This window comes from Schistocerca nitens, chromosome 8 (genome assembly GCF_023898315.1).
Source record: "Schistocerca nitens isolate TAMUIC-IGC-003100 chromosome 8, iqSchNite1.1, whole genome shotgun sequence".
Lineage (NCBI taxonomy): Eukaryota > Metazoa > Arthropoda > Insecta > Orthoptera > Acrididae > Schistocerca > Schistocerca nitens.
In genome coordinates this window covers 509,994,684-510,019,735 of record NC_064621.1, presented here as the reverse complement: position 1 = coordinate 510,019,735, position 25,052 = coordinate 509,994,684, and the positions used below count along the sequence as shown (strand labels likewise).

At 45.1% G+C, this 25,052-nt stretch overlaps 1 protein-coding gene across 2 annotated transcripts in view; it reads right to left on the bottom strand.

Moving 5' to 3' along the window:
- The window catches only part of LOC126198762 (transcription factor Sox-5-like), a 1,065,309-nt gene that overhangs the window by 867,123 nt on the left and 173,134 nt on the right, over nt 1–25,052 (bottom strand). Inside the window, exon 1 of one of the 2 annotated variants that reach the window (XM_049935318.1) lies at nt 22,766–22,822. The exons of the other annotated variant lie outside the window; for it this stretch is intronic. The gene's annotated coding sequence lies outside the window, so the exon portion shown is untranslated. Of the gene's footprint in view, nt 1–22,765; nt 22,823–25,052 lie in introns of those variants that run through there. 2 annotated transcript variants of the gene reach the window in all.

Sequence of the window (25,052 nt, the reverse complement as noted above, 5' to 3'; positions counted from 1 at the left end):
CATCCGAAAAGTGGTTTTGCCGAGAACGTACGCGCGAATCAGGCGACGAGCGGTGGAGTGAACGACCGAGCAGATCACTTAACTATGCTCTATACCTGCCTGGTTAATATCTGAGTAGGTGCAAAAGCATTGCCGTGCCTGTTCACAAACTAACGAGAATGGACAAATTTTCACTTTTTTTCCTTTTTGTCTATCGGGTACCAGATACAGCAGACTAGTCGCTATCGGATTTACAATCAATGTTATTATTATTATTATTATTATTATTATATTATAATAAGCATAACGGTCCAAGGAATAAAAAATTCGGAACCTGTTGAAACTTTTAAGAATTGCCACTAAGGAGAATGGGATACAATACTCTTGTGCCCGTGGTGTTGAGAAGGGCGATTCAATGTTCCCTCATCGTTCTTCTTAACAACACGGGCACTACAATATCGTATTTAACCGCCAATGTCAGGCGGCGTCTTCCAATTAAAATGTCATCCCCTGTACGGGAATTACATAATATGTGCACGAGTACAGGTTGTCACGCAGGAACGACGACATATGGAAGTTTTGGTCTAGCCGCGAGTCGTGCACGGATTGCCGAAGCGGTTAAAGCGACCGCTGATGTAAAGCGGGAAATCCGGGTTCGAGTTCCAGTCCGCCACAAATTTTCATTGTTGTCATTCCCTTCTGCAGCTGATGGTTGTTGGTTTTCGCAATTGCGAATATATTCCATGTGCAAGAAGAAAAGTGTCGAAATAGACTGTTTACCATTAGCGCATGATACAATGATGGTTCAGATGGCTCTAAGCACTACGGGACTCAACATCTAACGTCATCAGTCCCGTAGACTTAGAACTACTTAATCCTAACTAAACTAAGGACATCACACACACCCATGTACGAGGCAGGATTCGAACCTGCGACCGTAGCAGGCGCGTGGTTCCGGACTGAAGCGCCTACAACCGCTCGGCCACAGCGTGATATAATGACAGAAGATTTTGAAACAACAGTAGAACAAATTGATCTACTGAAAGACATAGGACAATAAACTGGCTTGCAAATTTAAAAAAAACAGGAGTAATATTCAAATGGTTCAAATGGCTCTGAGCACTATGGGACTTAACATTTATGGTCATCAGTCCCCAAGAACTTAGAACTACTTAAACCTAACTAACCTAAGGACATCACACAACACCCAGTCATCACGAGGCAGAGAAAATCCCTGACCCGCCGGGAATCGAACCCGGGAACCCCGGCGCGGGAAGCGAGAACGCTACCGCACGACCACGAGCTGCGGACCAGGAGTAATGTCAAGAATGAAAATGGTAAAAAACCCATTTAAACACCAGTTACAGAACAATAACATACGTAAATAGCTTTATATTCCTTGGCGATTTCATTACAGTCAAGGACTACACGGCGAAGTCTCGAAAGCAAGAACCAGAAAAATAGTTTCCCAAACCACACGATATACGTAGTAAAAAAAACTGCTTTTCCATTAGCAAATGAATTCATCATTACAACTATGTCATAAAACGATTGTGCCTATATGCACCCCGGTGCCTTATTGTCTCTAAGAAAAGTGTACTAGCAGAATTAAAAGGAAAAGAGAGGAATATCTTACATAATGCAATAACTTAGACAAAATTTCGAGCGGTCGTGACGAATGGCAGCTAGCTCTAAATGCAGAAAAATGTCATTTAATGCAGATGAGTAGGAAAAAATGAAACGAAACATCATGTTCGATCACAGTATTAGTATCGTGCCACTTGACACAGTCAGGTCGATTAAATATTTTGTGTATAATGATTGCAGAGCCAAAAAACATGTAAGGACTGTGGTAAAGAAGATGAATGGTCGACTTCGGTTTATTAGGTGAAGCTTACGAAAATATGGCTCATCTGCAACGGAGACTGCATACAGGATACTAGTGTGACCCGTTGTTGAGTACTGTTCGAGTGTTTGGGACTCGCACCACGTTGGATTGACGAAGATATCAAATCAATTCCGAGGCGGGCTGCTAGATTTGTTACCGGTAGGTTAGAAAAACAGACAAGTATTACGGAGATGCTTCGGGAACTCAAGCGGGAATCCCTGGAGGGAAGGCGATGTTATTTTCGAGGAACACTACTGCGAAAATTTAGAGAACCAGCATTTGAAGGTGACTGAAAAACGACTCTGCTGCCGCCAACGTACAATTCACGTAAGAACCACGCAGACAAGATACGAGAAATTAGGGCTCATATGGAGACATATAGACAGTCGTTTTTCCCTCGGTCTGTTTGCGAGTGGAATAGTAAAGGAAGTGACTAGTAGTGGTACGGAGTACCCTCCGTCAGGCACTGTACGATGTCTTACGGGGTGAGTATGTGGCTGCAGATTCAGAATAAAGGAAAACTGAGAAATATTGTCATATTGGTTGTAAGCATATCTTGTTCCCCAGGTGGTTAATTAATGAAGTAAAATAATAAAATGAACAGTTTAAAACCATGGATTTTTATGTGTCAGGCAGAAAAAATTGATGGTTCTTCTGACATGATGTGTCAACAAAACGAGGTAGTCCAATCGCCTTAAACAACTCGCGCTTGCACTCAGTGCCAAATGACCACATCATCGATCTTTCTTCGATTCGGAGCAGAGATCTGGGACTGGGGATCTTTGATTGTCACAGGAAAAAAATCAAGCTATCCCTGTCATATCTGAAGTGCTGATATCAGCACTGCACAACATATATCTCATTTGTGATTGCTGTCTCTCCTTTATACAGAGGAAGCTGGTGGGAGACCTGGGGAAACAATTGGCGTTAATACTAATCTGAACTAATTATTGCCAGCCTTCTAAAGTTTTAGGTGCTGCGCTTGAAGAAGTGTGGCGATGCATATGACGCCTTCAGAGATGCGTTATCTGCCCCACCATTCTTCACTCTCATATTGAACTCTTATATTTGCATCCATTAATGTGGTGCAGGGTTCATACCGTGTTCTGGAAGCTTGATTTATCTTTTATGCAGTTTCCCCGAATCATCTCAGGCAAATGCCAGAAAGCTTGCTTTGATATAGAAGTATGCCACCTCCTCTCATTCGCGTAAAACTGAGTTTCGCTTCGATTAAAATAAGTTTATGATCAACTTTTCAACGCTTCGAGTGGTAGCGGCTAGACGCCAGCCAGTTCCTCTTTGGCCGTGTACTAGCCGTGTTGCCTGACCTGGGCCTTCTCAAGCGTAGCTCGGAATACTGCCCATCGGCAATGCAATCCGTCAACAACAAAGTTATTTTATTCGCTTTTTGTCCAGCAAACGATGGAGCAAAGCAGCCACTCTTCTCCTATAGCAGTAACGACAACCACTCAAAAGATGAATTTCTGTCAGCAGTGATACGGTTTTCCTTAGTGATATAGCAAGCAGCTGTTTTGTTAATCTAAAAGCTTAAACATTAGAGAAGTGTACACTTCAACTATGTGCAAATACTTTTTAAATTGTTATTATGCTCTGATTGTAGTACAGAAATATTTGCCTACATAGAGAACACCTGTCTCTACGTAAGCTGCTGTTATCCATTTTTACGCACATTATTTTTCCAGTTGCCGAAAATTTAATAGCATCATACAGTACGTCAAGCAACCACAAAAAATGGCTCTCCACTCTTGTAGAAAAACTTCGGCGGTATTCGGACACATATGGGCTTTTAATGCGAAAACCATTCAAAATATGAACTTTGCTCGACTGCACTAGAAACATTGAAGGTTGAATTTAAATTCTTCTTTGCAAAGTGACCAATGATTCTGGTGTGCTGTGCATATACAAACTCTGAATTTCAGATATTGTTATCGCGAGTAGTAGCGAGCAAACAGTTGTTGAGAGGAGTCGGAAGTGGTCGGACGCAGCCTGCGGCGGAGAGAAGCCGCGCGACAGGAGGAGTCGCAGCCTGCCGTGATCGTGCTAGTAGCGCTGGAAGAGACTTGGCTACTAATTGAGAAGACGTGTCTGTTGAGTATGGACATTGTGGAAAAGTCAGTGTAAAGTTTGGCAGTGTTTAAATGATCTATTTTGCGAATATAGTATTTAAAGTTTTTATTGGTTTCTTTCATTTTCTTTACTCCGTTTAAGGCTAAAATGGCTCTGAGCACTATGGGACTCAACTGCTGAGGTCATAAGTCCCCTAGAACTTAGAACTACTTAAACCTAACCAACCGAAGGACATCACTCACATCCATGCCCGAGGCAGGATTCGAACCTGCGACCGTAGCGGTCGCGCGGTTCCAGACTGTAGCGCCTAGAACCGCTCTGCCACCCCGGCCGGCGTTTAAGGCTAATTTGGAAATTTGTGGTAAGGTCTTATGGGACCAAACTGCTGAGGTCATCGTTCCCTCAGCTTACACACTACGTAATCTAGCTTAAATTAACTTACGCTAGCGACGACACACACACCCATGCTCGAAGGAGGACTCGAACCTCCGACGGGGGGCAGCCGCGCGGACTGTGACAAGACGCCCTAGACCGCGCGGCTACGCCGCGGCTAAGGCTAGTTCACCAAACCCCTCCCGATCATTCAGTTTCTCTATACTAAAAACAGAATGGCAGTAGTTGTTGCAATTATTATGACCATGCACTGCACTCTTCATGGATTGCAGAATTTCTTTTGACATATTTTTAAGATGTTGCTGATCACGCAGTTGCAGCGGCAAGATGAGGTAAGTTGACCATTGCGTACAGGAGCATTGCAGAGCAGTTGTTAGGACGTGTTAGAGAACATTTTAAAACTCGCAGTTAGATATTTGACAGTTGGTTTCTTTGTGACTTGGAGGAGTGATTAATTTCTGTTTCGTTTTGTTCTCAGTCAGAATTCTATTATTGTCAGAGATGCAACGTCACATATTTCCGTTCGTCTTTCAGCAGAATAAACAATATGTTAAAATAATAATAATTACGAATCTGTTTCGAGATGCATGTTGAGAATAACAAGAAGAGGCAAGAAACGAAGTTTCGGAAGAAGTTCGCTTATTCAAAAAAAGAATATTGCTACATAATTCAATGTCTCTTTTTCATGGTAACTTTTTTCTTTGTGGAATGGAATTGCAGGAGAGACGCACTCACTTCCACTACCTCGCTTGCATCCACTTCGCGGCCATCGTTTAGGCCGTATAAACAAGTCTGGGCCCAAAGTGTACTGCCGCAAACTTTGCCGAGCAACAGTGATAGGCAACTTTATGGTACATGTGGCTGCATTTCGTGTGGGCAGAAATGTTGACGGGCAACATTACTGGGCTGTATTATCGGCAATGTGAATTTATTATGGACACTGTGGAGGTACCTTGACGTTCCGTCTCCTGATGTTGGAGACATCTTTAGAGGCTAAGAAGACTTTTATTTTCAAACTGAAATAAGGTCAGCAAGCCGAACAGTTTATACGTAACTGTGCAACAGTGGGTGATGGCTTCATTCGACAGTTGTCAAAGATCGATGAGCCGCACCGATGTGTGTTATGGGGCATGTACAGCATAAATTCTTTTTTAATTTATTTATGTGTGGCTTTGGACAGCAAAGACCATACAGCCAACAGTAGCTACAAAATTCCATGTTAACACAACTGCAATTTCCACAATAGAACAGTAAAAATAGTTCGATGTACAAACATATTTTTAATGTAAAATAAAAACACAGAAAGATAGTTACCAGATTGGCATCAGGAGTTACAACAATGCCAATAGAACAATGATAAGAGTGTGAAGTATAAAGGTAAGTCCGTTATTTACATTGAAAAACACAAAATTACGACCCAGGTTCAAACCGGGCCGCTTCGAGAATGAAATACACACCAAATTATAATTAAAAACTGGACAATGGTGTAGTTTAAAAACATAAGTTCATAATGCAATGTGAAAATACAAACAAACGTCCCTGTTTCCACACAACTGGGTCAAAGCTGGATACTGGCGTCTTTCAAATAGTTCGTGAGCAAATAATACCTGTGCGATATACATCGAACCAGTGAGGTAAGGCAGTTGCATTTGCAAGGAGGCGGCCCCCGCAACAATTCTTTTGTAAGACCGCGTGTGCGTCCAGTACTTGATACACGCCAGTATGACGTGGTTCAATTCCACCACCACCGTTGTGTCCTGATCGCAATGTCCAGCAGAACATTTGGTGCTGTTGGCTACACTGAGGCTCACAAATTCTCTAATTTCAATCCTTAATCTTTTCTGTTAAAGTGGTTTTTTAGTTTTTCAGTTCCTATGACGTCTCTGTGAAGTCCTTGTAGCCTACGAGGATGCCTCCAGAATTAGGACAGGATACGCCAGGTACACGAACACGCCTTTGACTGTGCTGATGACGGTACTGTTGTCACTGTAGCCAGCACTGGAGTAAAGAGAAGAAAGAATAACATCCTTAACAGATCTAAGGACTCTGTCTTTATTGCGGTAGATGGACTTTGGCTGTCCCCGGAGGAGTGGACGTTAGGTCCTGCGAAGTCGGGGATTTGAGCGCAGGAGCAGCGGTACAGCGTCCGGCGACAATGGGGCAATTACTGCTGGGGGCGAGTGAGTCGTCAGGCGGCGCGCCGGGAATATTCATAAGACAAGGGACCGCGCCCGATAAGGAACCCGGCCAGCGCTCATTAGCTGCTCGCCGGCTTAATTGGCCGCGGAGCGCTGCCCTGCGCCCGCCATGCCGCAGCAGTTCTCAGATTCCCGCACTGCGTCCACCACGGAGGCCATCACATGCCTCGTTTCCGCTTTCTAGCACCAGACGATACAAGACCAAATCCATCTGTACTGAACGACCAGAGTGCTATCTCTGTTTCGTTGTTCTGTCTCTGAGACACACACACACACACACACTGTATCCCAAACATGTAGGGTCAAAATTATTCAGCTGGTGTTTTTCTAGTTTCTCTTGTGAATGATCTGATGAGGCCCGCCACGATTCCCTCTCTTGTGTTAATCTCTGCATCCCATAGTAGCACTTTTACTCATCATCCTCAACTATTTGCTGAATGTATTCCAAACTGTGTCTTCCCCTGCAGTTTTTACCGTCTGCAGCTCCCTCGGGTATCGTGGAAGTTCTTTAAAGATGTGTTAACGAAGTCGTATCATCCTAGTCCTTCTCCTGGCCAATGGTTCCTACATGCTCCTCTACTCATTGATTCTGCGGAGAAGCCGGCCGCGGTGGTCTCGCGGTTCTAGGCGCGCAGTCCGGAACCGTGCGACTGCTACGGTCGCAGGTTCGAATCCTGCCTCGGGCATGGATGTGTGTGATGTCCTTAGGTTAGTTAGGTTTAAGTAGTTCTAAGTTCTAGGGGACTCATGACCACAGCAGTTGAGTCCCATAGTGCTCAGAGCCATTTGAACCATTTGAACCATCTGCGGAGAAGCTCCTCATTTCTTTTAAATCCACCTTATTTTGGAGATTCTTCTACTGCACCACATGTCAGACGCTTCAATACTATTCTTTTCCTTTTTCCCCGCAGTTCATGATTCACTTCCATTAATTTCTGTGGTTCAGAAATTTCTCAGTCACATTAAACCTATATTTTGAGACCATATTCCGATTAAAATTATTCGATAGTTCACACTACACGCGCTGGAGCTGGTTTCCTCCAATCATAGGTCTCAACGTCAAGCACGAACCGTTTGGCGTTGCCAAACTGTCACAACAGTTGGTCAGCTCACTTCCAATTCCCTGTCCAGCATTTTTTCTTGATGTGCTTGGATTCCGAGTCCTGGGTCCGGCACTTTTATTCCGCATTTCATCATACGTGATAACCACACTAAAGACAACACATCCACTCACACAACGATGCAAATGAAATTGTAAGTAGGCTGTTTAGGTTTTTATATTGGTAACGCCACGTAGCGCTCTGTATGAAATCACTGGCTGTGCTGTGTGCAGTCTGTGGCTAGTTTGCATTGTTGTCGGCTGTTGTAGTGTTGGGCTGTTGGCTGTTAACAGCGCATAGCGTTGCGCAGTTGGAAGTGAGCCGCCAGCAGTGGTGGATGTGGGGAGAGAAATGGCGGAGTTTGGAAATTTGTAAGACTGGATGTCATGAACTGCTATGTATATTATGATTTTTCAACACTAGGTAAATACATTGTTTGTTCTCTATCAAAATCTTTCATTTGCTAACTATGCCTATCAGTAGTTAGTGCCTTCGGTAGTTTGAATCTTTTATTTAGCTGGCAGTAGTGGCGCTCGCTGTATTGCAGTACTTCGAGTAACGAAGATTTTTGGTGAGGTAAGTGATTTGTGAACGATATAGGTTAATGTTAGTCAGGGCCATTCTTTTGTAGGGATTTTTGAAAGTCAGATTGCGTTGCGCTAAAAGTATTGTGTGTCAGTTTAAACACAGTCATGTATAATTGTTCAAAGGGGACGTTTCAAAATATACAAGTTTCATACAGAGCATTAAGGAAACATTACTGGGTACTTCCGCACAAGAGGCCATTCAGTGTCACCTATACTGTTGTCGTAATCACAGGGATTGGCTTCGTGCAGTATTTTGTTTATTGAACCGGCGACCTAGAAACCACGGAGAGGCTTCCTCCCCGCCGTAGCCCTCGGTGTTACACAACCCCACAACAGGCTACAGCAGTCCACTCACCCCAACGCCACCCCACACCGAACCCAGGGTTATTGCGCGATTCGGCTCCCTGTGGAGCCCAGTCGATGTCTAGATGGAGATTTGAACCCTGGTTATACCCAATGCGAGCTTAGTATCTTAACCACTGCCCCATTTAACTCGAACTTTATTATGACTCGTTCTACTTACCAGGAAATCTTGTATATTTAGCATTATTTTGTCCGGATTTTTACTCAAAATTACTGTAATATTTAAAATATTTTAATTTTTAATCGCTTTATTTAATTGCTTAGCTGTTACAAATATACGCTTCTGATTATTTTAAATAAAAAGACCAATAATTTCAGTTCCACATTGGTTTGATGTTATAGCCAAGACTCCTTGACGCGTGAACGAAATTTTCCGAAGCGGTACGGACAGGCATGTGCGGCGTTGTTGCGATGACGACAGCCGCCTCGCCAGCCACTAACATTGCTTTTGCCCAGTGTGAAGTCTTCGTAGATATCTGTAAGCGCCTATGAAAATCTGCGATACTCTGGATTTCGCCAAAAGAAACTCAGTCATAGCTCTCTGCCTGGAACGCACCTCCGTTACAGAAGTCGTTTTGAAGACATAGAGCGCCGCCTCCTGTAGGAACTTCATGATACTAGAGGGGGTTTTCCACAATGTGCCACAACAAATTCCTCATTTTTTCAACCGAATTGGCAGAGGAAAAAAGTGTGTTGCATTACTTATTCAGTACCCTCGTATATTTAATACGCGCATATTTTTTTAATTTTCCTCCTGTTTATTAATAAAAATCGTACTTTAAAAATTTCTCAGCTGGTGACTGTACATTTCCCTTTGTTTTGTTGGAGGGTTAGTTTCCAGCTGTTCTGATATGAATGGTTACATTTTGCTACACCTTCACACCGCAGGCGATGCTGGACAACAAAGCGCGGTTTTTATTTATTTATTTTTTTCTCAGCAGCAACCGTTAGAATCGGCGCCACAATCTCGAACGCCTCGTGCAGGTTTGGGTACTTGGAGGAGTGGTCCCAGCAACGACAGAGGGGATCCCCGAACTCCGAAGCGCAGAGGCGTTAAAGTTGCCCCGGGAAGTCATCAAGCTCCGCTGGGAGCCGGCTCCTGCAACAAGAGAAATGACAATCTCATCCGCGGCGACAGCTCGCGCGGCCAATGGACAGCCGCCCGGGTCCGTTGTGCTGTCCGCCGAGCGCCCCCCCCTCCCCCCCCTCAAGCGAGTCTTGTGCATGTCCTTCCACGCCTCCCCGGCAGGATCCACAATTTGTTGCCTCCCGGGCCCGGGTCGGCAACAATGCGCTGCCATCAATTACGGCGCGACCGGGACCCGTCGAGAATGCGCGCAGGTGACAATGATTGCGCGCACAATGGCCAGTCCGGGCCGCAAGAAACCAGTCCGCATTGTCACCGCGGAGCAAGATTAAGTATCACTAATTTATTATCGATGCCGCGGGGATACAATCCCGTCCGGCCGAGCTCGGGCCCGTCTCCCGTCTCCCCCCGTGCGCGCGGCTGCCCCCGGTGTTGTATTATTACTTTTATTATTGCTGGAGATACCACCTCGCCCCACACAAGGCGCTCGTACCCTGGCGCACAGGCGCGTCTCCCTTTTTTATTCTTACCTAAATGCTCGCACCATTCTTGTCAGAAACCGGACGCCATTGTGCGCTACGGAGCCCTGCATTTAAACACAAAAGGGAGGGGGGAGGGGGGGGGAAGGCGTCCCGGCGGACAAGGAGGCCTCCTCGACAACAACCGCACGCTGAACACACAGGCACACAAGGCGAGAATAAGAAGAGAGCAAGAATAATGGTACGGAAGCGTGGGAAAAGTTGCTGTTAAAATATGCAAACAAAAGGAGCGGCGCGCATTACTCGCCGTGAGCGGAAGGGAAAGAAAGGGTTGAGGCGGCGGCCGGCTGCGGGATGAACCCCACGTGCAGCCATCTCTAAATAAATATCTACCCCGGCGATCGCGCCGCGCCGCGCCGAGCAGCTGCGGACGATTTTTAAACGCCGCCAGCGCCCCTGCGGCCGGCTGTCGGAACGGAATGGGGGTAAAGAATGGCAGCGCAGAGATGACCGCAAAGTTTGGCTACAAGGCGGCTCCCTTTGTGCGCGCGCCACATTGATGGATGGCTGCGGGCCCATTGTTACCGCCGCGCTACCTCCGGTCCAAACAGCGGCGCCGATCCCGCTGCCATGAATTTATAGTTTCCGCGCGAGCTCGGCGGCAGGTCGGAGCGGCCAGTGACAGCCGGGACCCAGTCTTAAGCAGATTATGGCCGCGCCTACAGTGGAGGGGGAAGACGTCCGGGGGATGTCTGAATACGGGAACAAAGACGCCGTACGAGCACACTAGGCTGTTGTCGGCTTCATTCACATGCCAGGTTCTTGCACCTGATCCGAATCTTCCTCCAGTTCTTCCGTTGTTTCCGTATATCAGATGTGGCAAATAGTGGAGGAGGCTCTTTTATAGACGACTTCTCGAGTTTCCTTACTCATCCATCCCCCGTCAGAGCTCGTTCTGCGTCTCTACTGTTGTTGTTGTCGTCGACGGAGGAGCATATTACTTAGACTTACAAGACCACTTCTAAGGACAGACGCCTGCGACGCATGCAGTGAACGATCGCAGTCGTCTTTTTGTGAACAAATACTCAACCCTCATCAACACAACCGCGCATTACTAGACTTTAAGCTATTCCCTGCATCCAACAGATCAGCCATCATGCGTACAGTCGCCCAAGCAGTGCACCTGCACGCTTGCAGCTTCCAGCTTAATATGGGACCAACGTGAAAAGAAAAAACAACAACAAAAGAACAAAATACCGACAAGTGCGAGGATGACTTGCGCTCTGAGTGTTCCGCCCATACGTAATTAATTATGTGTACAGATAATAATAGCCGTCCGGTGTGGCCGTGCGGTTCTAGGCGCTTCAGTCTGGAACCGCGTGACCGCTACGGTCGCAGGTTCAAATCCTCCCTCGGGCATGGATGTTTGTGATGTCCTTAGGTTAGTTAGGTTTAAGTAGTTCTAAGTTCTAGGGGACTGATGACCAAAGATGTTAAGTCCCATAGTGCTCAGAGCCAAAGCAAGATAATAATAATAATATACTGGAACAGAACCATTATAACAGATAAAACAACACCACATAACAAACCTGACATCATAGTCACCAATAAAAAGAAGAAATTAACACAACTAATCGAAATATCCATACCCAATACAACAAATATACAGAAGAAAACAGGAGAAAAATTGAAAAATACATCCAACTGGCTGAGGAAGTCAAGGACATGTGGCATCAGGGTAAAGTTGACATTATACCAATTATACTATCAACTACAGGAGTCATACCACACAATATCCACCAGTACATCAACGCAATACAGCTACATCCAAACGTACATATACAACTACAGAAATCTGTAATTATTGATACATGTTCAATTACCCGAAAGTTCCTAAATGCAACGTAACATATACCGTACAGTTAAAAGGAAGTCACGTTTGATCATGGTCCGCGTCACTTTCCATTTTTAACCAGACATAACGTCTGAGAAAGGAAAGAAATAATAATAATAACAACAATTTCGCATGGCTCAATAGCTTGGTGCAAGACTTAATGTTAGACGCCACTTCGGCGACTTGCGACCCAGTTAATCAACACCGGGGAGAGGGTATCTACAGTTCATCTTAGAACCCGAATCACATTGTTTCTGAGGGCCCTTCACATCGTTGAGAGGTGAAAACTGGGTTAGAACGAAGACTGTAAACCCGTAGGTCCGACCGAGATTTTAAAACAAGTCCTCTCAGTTTCCAGGCATGCGCTTAATCACTAAACCACAAGGTCCGACATGTACGTATATAAACAGTTCAGCTACTGGTTTTGATGAGGATCAAAATATGTGACGTAAATGACTGCATCTTTTTATTACATTGACAGAGATGCTTAATATTTCACACCGCTAAGATGCCTGGACCTTACTACCTGACATAAATTTTAACTTCATACCTATACCCTATCGTAAGAAAAAGAGGTCTTAATAGGTGCACAGACAAACAAACGGACCGAGAGACAGACAGGCGAACAGACTATAAAGTGATCCCATATGGGTTCCGTTTTCACCGATTGAGGTGCTACCGAACCTAAAAATAAGGAAAATACCTAAATATAAAGAAACCTTTTTGAACCTCTTAATCTTTGCATTAGACACAGCCTTTAGAAAACCAAGGTGGGCAACAAACTGCTCAACAATAACAACAAAACTGGCGGGCTCCTATCAACGTCAATACGCAGCGCGTCGACAGCTGGGGAGAAAACTACAGCAGCTGGACGAGAGAGGTATCCCAGAGTCACACAGCCACAATGGATAGACAAGGATAATGGACATGGAAAATTGAAAGAACTCTCATAATTTTTTTTTCTTTATTGTGTGAAGTGATGGATCATTTCCAACTTAAATTGCTGAATTAACCACGTTATCCCGAAAAAAAAAAATTTAAAGTAAGAAAGTACAATACTGGTTTAGAAGTGCTCAGCCAGAAAAAGACGTAGATCTTGTGACAAAAAGCAAACATCAACCAGGGAATCACTTTGTTTACAAGGCGGGAAAATGCCAGGAGGATTGGGAGCGGGGAGGACAGGACGGCGCGTCTTTAACTTCTCTCCCCTCTGAGCGGGAGAAGAAAAGTCTACTCTCAAAGGGTACGATTTGTTTTCTTACACGGCCTGGATCTTCATCCCTGGTATCTGAAGGGAACTGAACGTCGTCTTAACGGTGATTGTGGCCGCAGATAAATAGGAATGCTGGATCATATTCTTCGGTGCTGTATTCATTTCAGGAACGCCAGATGCGAGTTTAAATAGCAAATAAGTTCAACAAACTGCGGTGTGAGACGTTATAAGAAGTTCACTGTACACTGGAGGAAGTCTTACCTATAACTCAGTTATTATTAATTTTCCATCTTGACCTTACTGCAATTTAATTAAAGAGAATTAATCAGACGCTTTTCGCTTTTATTTATAAAGCATCTTCCGTAGATACATACGTCTGTACATTTTTGGTTGTCTTAGGTTAAAAACAGTGTTTTGTTTATTAAGCTGGTGTGCAAGTTACTTACGGTGTTTCTTTGCGTATTCTCCAAACCAATACTTCTTCATCCTTTCTAGCCGCGGTTGACATCGACAGACTTCGATTCACATATACACATCGCAATTTTTGCCATTGTGCAGTATTTCTTGCGCTGCATTATTTATACTTCAATTTTGTAAACTGAACTGAAGTTACACGCGCCCACTCTGCGCTGTAACAGTGTTTCTCTCTGTTCGTTTGTTTTCGTCCACGTTGTGAATGTTGCCATCCGCGAAAAGAGGGAGTTCAAAATGGTTCAAATGGCTCTGAGCACTATGCGACTTAACTTCTGAGGTCATCAGTCGCCTAGAACTTAGAACTAATTAAACCTAACTAACCTAAGGACATCACACACATCCATGCCCGAGGCAGGATTCGAACCTGAGACCGGAGCGGTCGCTCGGCTCCAGACTGTAGCGCCTAGAACCGCACTGCCACTCCGGCCGGCTGAAATAGGGGGGGGGGGGGGGACCTTGTTCAACTGAGCTTACGCCCAGTTTCTAATCACATTCATATTGGCGAAGGCGAAACGCACTGCAGAGATTCCATGAAATGGAAGTTCCTCTTTTTCTGTTTCAGCGCATCCACCTAGAGTCACGCGACAGCTCAAGTCTTTTTTCCTCGCCCACAGTTTCCTGTCGGCGGCACTCCATGCCTTCTCTGGCCTGCTTGCTTTGTCCGTGCTCGTCCGTAGCTTCGTAGTTTCTCCCTCAGTTTGAAACTCCTCCTAATATTTCCGACTGTGAAATACTACTCATATGTAAACCAGTTTTATATAACAGTGCAGTTTTATGCTCCTTCAAGAAATAGTCAAATATCTTTTAGTTTAGCCAGTGGCCGTCAGACTTGGCCCCAGTCGTATGCGACCGGGTACTAAGAATTCGTGCGGCCCGCGGTTCTCAGCCGTATTCCATAGTATGCATCTAGCAATTAACACCCGACTCCAGAAAAGTCGAATAACGTTAAGAATTTCATAAGAGGGTAGTTTTCCTTCTCAGTAAGAAACAAAAATAGAAAAATAGAGAGACAGTAATATTTTACGTAATATGAGCTTAGTTTTAACTGACTTTCATGGATTCTGCTGTGAGCTAACAAGGGAACCTCCCCATCGCACCCCCCTCAGATTTACTTATAAATTGACTCAGTGGATAGGCCTTGAAAAACTGAACGCAGATCAATCGAGAAAACAGGAAGAAGTTGTGTGAAACTATGAAAAAATAAGCAAAATATACAAACTGAGTAGTCCATGTGCAAGATATACAACATCAAGGACAATGCGAGTTGGGGAGCGCCGTGGTCACGTGGTTAGAGTGAGCAAATGCGGAACGAGAGGTCCTGGGTTCGAGTCCTCCCTCGAGAGAAAATTTTACTTTCTTTATTTTCGCAAAGTTACGATCTGTCCGTTCATTCATTGACGTCTCTGTTCACTGTAATAAGTTTAGTGTCTGTGTTTTGCGACCGCACCGCAAAACCGTGCGATTAGTAGACGAAAGGACGTGCCTCGCCAATAGGAACCGAAAACATTTGATCGCAAGGTCATAGATCAACCGATTCCTCCACAGGAAAATTCTATACGACACTGGTGACGGCATGTGCGTCACATGGCAGGAATATGTTGTCGACCCACCTAACTTGCACACTTGGCGAATGGGTAAAAAGATTCTTCTGCCTTGCCCGATTTAGGTTTTCTTGTGGATGTGATAATCACTCCAAAAAAAGTGATGAAAACATAAGTGTTTGTCACATGAACTGCAACAAATGAATGCAACAGTTTCACAGTCGCACAGTTTTCCCTGTGCTCTGTCAAAACATATGTTTTTTACGTTTTCAAATGTTTCCGTGTGTAGACCGTCAAATCCTGCATATGTCCAAGCAAATCTAAACATGTCCTGGAATTTTGGAGAGCGAAGTTGATTGTGTGTGAGTCCCTGAACTTTAATAATTGTTTGAAAATAAAAAATTAAACTTTTCACTCGAGAGAAGATTTGAACCGAAGACCTCTCGTTCCGCAGTTGCTCACGCTAACCACGGGACCATGGCGCTCGCAAGCTAATACTCTCCTAGATGTTGCCTACCTTGCACATGGCCTACTCAGTTTGTATATTTTGCTTCTTTTTTTCATAGTTCCACACAACTTCTTCCTGTTTTCTCGATTGATCTGTGTTCAGGTTTTCAAGGCCTATCCCTGTGCCAACTTATAACTAAATCTGAGGGGGGTGCGATGGGGAGGTTCCCTTGTAAGTAAAGCTGGCAGCTTACCTCAGGGGTGGAGAGGTAAGTAAGGCAACCACTGCGGTGTTGCGGTGTTAGACCACGTGAGAGAAGGGACGTTTAATTGTTTGTCTTCTAGTACTGCCGACTCACGGGAGTGCGTGGCTCGTACCGATCACCTGCTATGGGACAAATTTTGACGTGGGAGCAACATGGATTAGTGAATGCGCATTATAGAGACGGTCCTCTACAAATGCGGTACACATTTGTACCAAGGAATGTAAAATTAATTAAGGCTGCTGTAATGCAATGCAACAAGTAGAATAGAAATGCCGTTCAGAACATTTAGTAAACATCTGAGATCGTATCTCCTATTGCAAAATGCATTTCAATACAAGTACAATTACTGTTGTTAATCAGTTGATCATCTGCTCACTTAGGCAACACAACAACCCTTCGTCAGGCAATTATAGTGTCACAAATTTGGGGTCGCGGAGGGCAGCGGTTTGAAACAGAGAACAGTGAACAGTGAACACGGAGTGTTCCGAATGGTGACAACTTTTGAAGATCAGTACTTGGAGGCCAGGCGGCTAACATATCACACCGTTTACGAACTTCCGGCATGCTGGAGTAACTTGGGTCAGCAACTTCTGTTAATCAGTAGAACGAAAAACCAGTCCAAGTTGCAGATATTTTATTTTTCATTCGATTACTAATTTCGGGCTGAGACCTATTTTCAAATCGACATAACAAAGTCTAAAATGGCACTTCCTAAGATGTCGAAAAATGTGTAATGTACATCACAGTGCATACAGATAACATCGCACTGCACGGTAATGTACATTACACATTTTTCGACATCTTAGGAAGTGCCATTTTCGACTTTGTTATGTTGATTTGAAAATGGGTCTTAGCCCGAAACTAGTCATCGGATGAAAAATAAAATATTTGCCACTTGGATTCGTTTTTCGTTCCATTGGTTATCGCGTCGTTATTACATATAGTCTGTTGGGGACTCTGAACATACTAATTTAGGTAGGCGACCAGTTAATAATAAGATTGGTTTTTCTACTGCCCGAGGTCCCGCCCCCGTCTCTCCCCTTCCCTCCCCCCCCCCCCCCCCCCCAAATTCAACATTGACTCTTGAGCTAAAATGTTTGATGTTGACCTACTTCCATGAATCCTTACAAGTATGCCAGGATCGTCAGTCTTGTTCCCCTTGCGGTCTTTCTCTCTACATTCTGGAGAATTTCTCTATTGCTTCAAAGTTTACATCAGGTATTATTGGGATTGCACGCATAATTTTTATGGGATAGTCATATTCAAGAACTCTTACCTCCTTCAAGCTGCAGTCGAAGATGTATTCTGTTTTCAACTCGGAATAACTGTGCATAGGCCGGCCGGTGTGGCCGTGCGATTCTAGGCGCTTCAGTCTGGAACCGCGTGACCGCTACGGTCGCAGGTTCGAATCCTGCCTCGGGCATGTATGTGTGTGATGTCCTTAGGTTAGTTAGGTTTAAGTAGTTCTAAGTTCTAGGGGACTGATGACCACAGATGTTAAGTCCCATAGTGCTCAGAGCCATTTGAACCATTTTTTGAACTGTGTATAATTTGACTTTTTGTTAAAAGCAGTTTTTGTTCGACATTTTTTAACAGTTCATATGCTATTTTTGTGTTTGAGAGAGGGTTTTTTAAGGGCAATGTCCTGTATAGTCAGTGAAAGGGATCTGAATTTCTTAACAGTTTCGGTCTGTCTTATGTTCTCAAGGAATTTTGATCCATGTTTCTAATTTCCCGTGAATTCGATGTTTTCTGAAGAAAAATTATTTGCTTTAGTCTACAGTCGTACTTTTGTTCTCTGTACTAACCACGAGTTTCGGTACCAATACTATCATCAGACCGTACCCTGGCAGGCAGTAGTCAATCTCTTTAAACCAAATAAGTGTGTCGTATAATGAAGAAATTATAAACTCTGTCAGTGTGGCGAGTTCTCCATACAAGTTCATTTGTATACTTGCTTCCTCGGCGTTCCATCGTAATACGACAGACTCACCAGAAAAAGCCATGAATCCGACTCTTGTCTCTATTAACTCTTTTTTGCTAAGCAGATGCCGTTCTCTCAGGGTGACACTCTGAATTCCTGATTCTCGCGATCTTTCGTAGGACGCAGCTGAACAGTAATGGCATAAACTGATCACGTCGTCTGAGCCCTCTCTTAAATATCAAACATCGGGAGATTTCTTACAGAAACTTCTCAGTGGACGTTGCTTAAAACCATAAACTTGTTTTTGGTTACAGATTCTCGAATGATCTCATCGTGTGTTTCTTTGTCCATCTAGTCGTAACGGTTTACGAAGTCTAAGGTCGAGTAACTAATCGAATAGCAAAAATAGAAATTTATAGCACAACTTGACCAAAAGAAGGAGTCGGTTGCTACCACACATCCTGAGACATCAGGGAAGTGCAACTTGGTGATGTAAGGAAGTGTAGGGGTTCAACATTGTATTGGGGTACCAAGGCTGAATACAGCAGACTTCAAACGGATGTGGGCTACAGCTCCTGTGCAGGGATGAAGAGTCTTACACAGCTAGCGTGGAGAGTTGTATCAAACGGCAAACGGACTAAAGATCTCAGCACCACACTGAACGACATGACAATTTCCTTGGTGCGTAACCCTAGCCGACGAATTGTAGACAAGGCGTTCTCATTTGAGGAGCAGCATTTTTTGACGTATTTTTTACCGATCAGTTCATATAAGGTTCCTTTCACACGGTAGGTCTTACATCTGGATGTACTTCTCCGCTTGCTGCAGTCGGCCTTCGGCGCACAGAGACGAAGTCTAGAAATTTGTAGCTTACACGTCACGTTATGCTGATTGTATACAGCAGGTATCCCTCGATCACGTTGCCACTAAAATCGAAAGACTTGCACCCGGCGAACGGTGTACCCGACGGGAGGCCCTTGTCACACTGTTGGATAAACCTTGAGTGAATTGGAAATGGAGTACTAATTTTTTGCGGCTGTGTATATGAGGGACATTTTTGCTCTTTATAATTTCCCTGTGTAAATCTTTTTCTCGTGTATGAGTAATGGAGTGCGTGATGTCTACGAGAAAGGAGAACGCCAGGCTTATGGGACATGCTTGCATTTGACCCTGCCCCTTTTCGCTTCTCAAACCACAACATAACATTTTTACTGTCAGGAACCTCTGTGCCCCACATCCAGCCTGATGGAACATTTGGTTGAAAAGATGCGCGACTCTTTAACGGGTCGATTTCAAACAGCCCGCTCTGCTTCTTGGAGTAGAGAATGTGACATGCAATAAATAAATAAAACTAAAGTACGATCTTCTTCAGTGAAACAGTAAAGCGAGTAGCGGTGGTTCAATTGACAGGCTACACTGCCGCTATAGTGAGCCGAAGACGAAGTTCTGCGTCTCTCATATGAAGAGACATATATAGTTCCATCTACAGAAGTCATGGGATAGCGATATACACATACACAGGTGGCGGTACTATCGCTCACACAGCCGGCCGTTGTGGCCGAGCGGTTCTAGGCGCTTCAGTCTGGAACCCCGCTGCTGCTACGGTCGCAGGTTCGAATCCTGCCTCGGGCATGGATGTGTGTGATGTCCTTAGGTTGAAGTAGTTCTAAAGTCTAGGGGACTGATGACCTCAGATGTTAAGTCACATAGTGCTTAGAGCCATTTGAACCATTTTTTTATCGCTCACACAAGAAAAGTTTTCCCATGTGATTATGGCCGGACGTGGGAATTAACAGACTCTGAACGCGGAATGGTAGTTGGAGCTAGACGCAGGGGAAATTCTGTTTCGAAATTCAATATTGCGACATCCTCAGTGTCAAGAGTGTGCTGAGAATGCCAAACGTCAGGCATTATCTCTCACCAAGGGCAACGTAGTGACCTACGGTCATTACTTAATGACCGAGAGCAACGGCGCTTGGGTAAAGTTTTCACTGCTAACAGACAAGCAACACTGCGTGAAATAACCACTGAAATCGATGTGGGATGTACGACGAACGTATCCGTTAGTAAAAGGCGGCGATATTTGGTGTTAATGGGCTACGGCAGCACGACATCGCCTGCAGCATCTCTCCTGGGCTCGTGATCATTTCAATTGGACACTAGGCGACTGGAAAACTGTGTCCTGGTCTGGTAAGAGCTGATGGTAGACCCATGGGAGATGATGGTGGACTCCATGGAGGCATGGACCCAAGCTGCCAACCAGGACCGGCCTTAGGTATGTGCAAACGATGCAACCGCACAGGTCACCAGCTTCTAGTGGCCGCGTGCAAAACATTAGAAGGTAATTTGTAAACTGTCACCCGTAATTTTATTTTTTAAATTTATCTGTAATAACAAAGTGAGGTGTTTCTAAAACTACTTTTAATCTAATGTAACGTTCGCACCCGGTAGCTGTGTGGTCAGCGTGATAGACTGTCAATCATAAGGGCCCGGGTTCGATTCCCGGCTGGGTCGGAGATTTTCTCTGCTCAGGGACTGGGTGTTGTGTTGTCCTAATCACCATCATTTCTTCCCCATCGACGCGCAGGTCGCCGAAGTGGCGTCAAATCGAAAGACCTGCACCAGGCAAACGGTGTACCCGACGGGAGGCCCTAGCCACACGACATTTTATCTAATGTGATTCAATTATATACACATTGTGACACGACTATGGCCACTGAGTACGTCTCAGAAAATTATGCCTTCATCAGAGTCGAAGGAACGAGGGACTATGATACTAACGCGCTACAGTAATTTCCAATGTCGACACGATTAGTGTTCATGCGTAAATTAAGAGGCATATGATTCATTGTTTCTCAGCGTATCTTCGCACCCTTTCTACTCTTTGTTGTGGCTACCAGTCAAGCAGTACATTCCTCCGCCAGCAGGTGTTTCCCACATCCTTAGTGTTTATAACCTACAACTCATCTGTCTGATTGGGCACTGGGTCGTGAGTAGTATTGTAACCGTTGTTCTTCTACGAGAGACGCGTGCATTGCATTACTATCTGCCGCTGCTCCCTATTCTGAAGGACATATCGGCAGCATATGTCGCTTCCATCCCAAGAGATAGTTCAGAGGGCGAACGTCCATCAGCCTAACAGAGCACGAGGGCCGCCCGGGAGGTCTCTTTCGGCGTAGGGCACAGACCGACAGAGCAGTCAAGAAGGGACAGGTTGTGTGCGAGGCGGGGGCGGCTCTCAGCGGCAGTGGGCAGTAATTAAGCAGCCTGCTCCGGCCGGCATTATGTGCTTACCGGCACGGAGGAACCCGCCATGAGAATGGCCGTGAGATCAAAGAGGCCGCCGCACGGAGCGGCGGGGTCACGGGGATAATGCGCGCCAGCTGGGGACGCCGCCGCCGCGTCTCATTACAAATATTGCCCCGCGGACGGCTGCCGTTTCGGGAGCTGGGGGTGGGGAAAGCGCACAACTGATTCACTCATCTGACAGGAGGGCGTGTCCGGCATCCCTCCAGTCAATACACTCGATAACACTACTTACGCTCATTGCTGGACTGCCACCAAAACCCTGTCCAGATTCACAAAGGGCTACAGCGATTTCTGTCTTGATGGTGACTCATTCTTCACATTATTACACTCTAAGGGGAAAAACGACGCAACACGAAGCACTTATCGCCGCGCGGGATTAGCCGAGCGGTCTTAGGCGCTGCAGTCATGGACTATGCGACTGGTCCCGGCGGAGGTTAGAGCCCTCCCTCGGGCATGGGTGTGTGTGTTTGTCCTTAGGATAATTTAAGTTAAGTAGTGTGTAAGCTTAGGAAGTGATGACCTTAGCAGTTAAGTCCCATAAGATTTCACACACATTTGAACATTTTTTGAAGCACTTATCCGAAAGGGATGGAAACTGATACATGTGATGCACATGTACAGGAAGACTGGATGATTTATTCAAGAGGATGAGCTTCATAATTTGAGCAAGGCAGTAACGGATTGGCTACTGGCGAAGCAGCAGAAACTCTCGCCGTGTGCGGGTGGGCATTGTATTGCTGAAATGTAAGCCCAGGATGACTTGCCATGGAGGACATCAAAACAGTACGTAGAATATCGAGTAATGCTGCCACTGATGACAATTAAAGGGATCCTGCTACCAAAAGAAACGGCAACCAAAAACATAGCTCTTGGTTGTCGGGCCGTACGGCGGGCGACAGTTGAGATTTATATCCCAGTACAGTCTGGGGCGTCTCCAGACGTGTCTTAGCTGGTCACTGGGGCTCATCTCTGAAGACAGTTCTACTACGTGCGTACCTCCGCGGTATTGCTAAAAGGCCGATGTACTGTAAGCAACCGGCCGCAGTGGCCGAGCGGGCCTAGGCGCTTCAGTCCGGAACCGCGCGACTGCTACGGCCGCAGGTTCGAATCCTGCCTCGGGCATGGATGTGTGTGAAGTCGTTAGGTTAGCTGGGTTTAAGTAGTTCTAAGTTCTAGGGGACTGATGACCTCAGATGTTAAGTCCCATAGTGCTCAGAGCCATTTTTTTTTTAAACTGTAAGCGCCCCGTGGAAGCCAGCAATACACTGAAACGCGGAAATCCACGGTGCCAAAGAGGAAAACAAAGTAAAAATTTTTTCATAAGCTGGGCTGTCGTAGGATGACGACTGAAGAGCGTGAGACTCACGTGTGGCTGCGCGCCTTCTCCCTTTCTCGTGTACATACGGGAGAGTAGTCGTGCAGACACTTGTGAGCCGCTGGGAGGGTGGCACACGGGACTCACCTCCCTCCCTCACACACACACACACACACACACACACACACACAGAACGCTGCTGAGGGGCGGCGGCTCTTACCTGTGCAACGTGTGGGCACGCGCGGCTGGCTGCATGCCGTCTACCGCTCGTACTCCCTGCAACAAAGCAACAACAATGTTTTGAGCACACGGCATCTCGTGGCGGCGTTGCGCCGGGCTCTGGTTGTCGCGAGAGCGCAGGCAGCGGGCGACGCCACACTTTTTAACACCGCTGCACGCCTTCTAGCGGTCTTTCACAGAACGTGCAACCTCTCTGCTTTGTTTTGCTCGCATGTCTGCAGACTTGACGATACCGGCAAGCTATTACAGGAAAGCTTGCCTCTGTACTTTAAACGAAGAGTTTTAGACAGTCATCAGAAATGTGTATCTAATATTTTAGCACCGTAACATAATGGATAGATAACATTATCGTACTTAGAATTCTTCGACATGCCAATGCAGTATTACATTAACCTACCACCGGTCGCACCGTTGTATATTATACAACTCTGGCTTATTTTAACTACCCATCTTTTCTGGCCAGCTTCTCGGGATACTGACGTTAGCTATTCACCATATCAATACTCTTGCTACATACCTCTCCCCACCCGTTTGTTGCGGGTACATAAACAATTTAGTCAGTACATGCCTGGCTGTTGTACCGAATGCAATGCGCGATCGGTGAAGGGATAAATGCTTTGTCGTCCAGGCACAGATCCAAGGATCTTTCCCTTGTCTGTCTCCTCCACCTCCTCCTGAAATGTAGTTTGCCAACTTCACCTGTAACGTACCCCAGATGTGTATGATTTTAATAACAACAACAATAAAATATATAAAATATTTAATATAATACTAACAAATTGTTTAGTTACCATAAAATACACCAACTATGCTTTTGTAACAATAACTCGCGGTTCTAGGCGCGCAGTCCGGAACCGTGCGACTGCTACGGTCGCAGGTTCGAATCCTGCCTCGGGCATGGATGTGTGTGATGTCCTTAGGTTAGTGAGGTTTAAGTAGTTCTAAGTTCTAGGGGACTCATGACCACACCAGTTGAGTCCCATAGTGCTCAGAGCCATTTGAACCGTTTTTTGTAACAATAATTTGTTTAGATCATTATACAGTGCACTGATTTAGCATAAGGTCCAGGAAACTGCGAGTCAGAAAAATATAGACTTTGTGAAGCAAATGTCCAAAAATTTGATAAGTGCTAGTGTCAAATAATTAATTTAAAAACAATAAAAACGACAACAGCGAAAAAGTCTCAAAAAACTTACGGCCCCGCTATTGTTGTTGTTGTGGTCTTCAGTCCTGAGACTGGTTTGATGCAGCTCTCCATGCTACTCTATCCTGTGCAAGCTTCTTCATCTCCCAGTACCTACTGCAACCTACATCCTTCTGAATCTGCTTAGTGTATTCATCTCTTGGTCTCCCCCTACGATTTTTACCCTCCACGCTGCCCTCCAATACTAAATTGGTGATCCCTTGATGCCTCAGAACATGTCCTACCAACCGATCCTTTCTTCTGGTCAAGTTGTGCCACAAACTCCTCTTCTCCCAAATCCTATTCAGTACCTCCTCATTAGTTATGTGATCTACCCATCTAATCTTCAGCATTCTTCTGTAGCACCACATTTCGAAAGCTTCTATTCTCTTCTTGTCCAAACTATTTACCGTCCATGTTTCACTTCCATACATGGCTACACTCCATACAAATACTTTCAGAAATGACTTCCTGACACTTAAATCTATATTCGATGTTAACAATTTCTCTTCTTCAGAAACGCTTTAATTGCCATTGCCAGTCTACATTTTATATCCTCTCTACTTCGACCATCATCGGTTATTTTGCTCCCCAAATAGCAAAACTCCTTTACTACTTTAAGAGTCTCATTTCCTAGTCTAATACCCTCAACGTCACCCGACTTAATTCGACTACATTCCATTATCCTCGTTTTGCTTTTGTTGATGTTCATCTTATATCCTCCCTTCAAGACACTATCCATTCCGTTCAACTGCTCTTCCAAGTCCTTTGCTGTCTCTGACAGAATTACAATGTCATCGGCGAACCTCAAAGTTTTTATTTCTTCTCCATGGATTTTAATACCTACTCCGAATTTTTCTTTTGTTTCCTTTACTGCTTGCTCAATATTCAGATTGAATAGCATTGTGGAGAGGCTACAACCCTGTCTCACTTCCTTCCCAACCGCTGCTTCCCTTTGATGTCCCTCGACTCTTATAACTGCCATCTGGTTTCTGTACAAATTGTAAATAGCCTTTCGCTCCCTGTATTTTACCCCTGCCACCTTCAGAATTTGAAAGAGAGTATTCCAGTCAACATTGTCAAA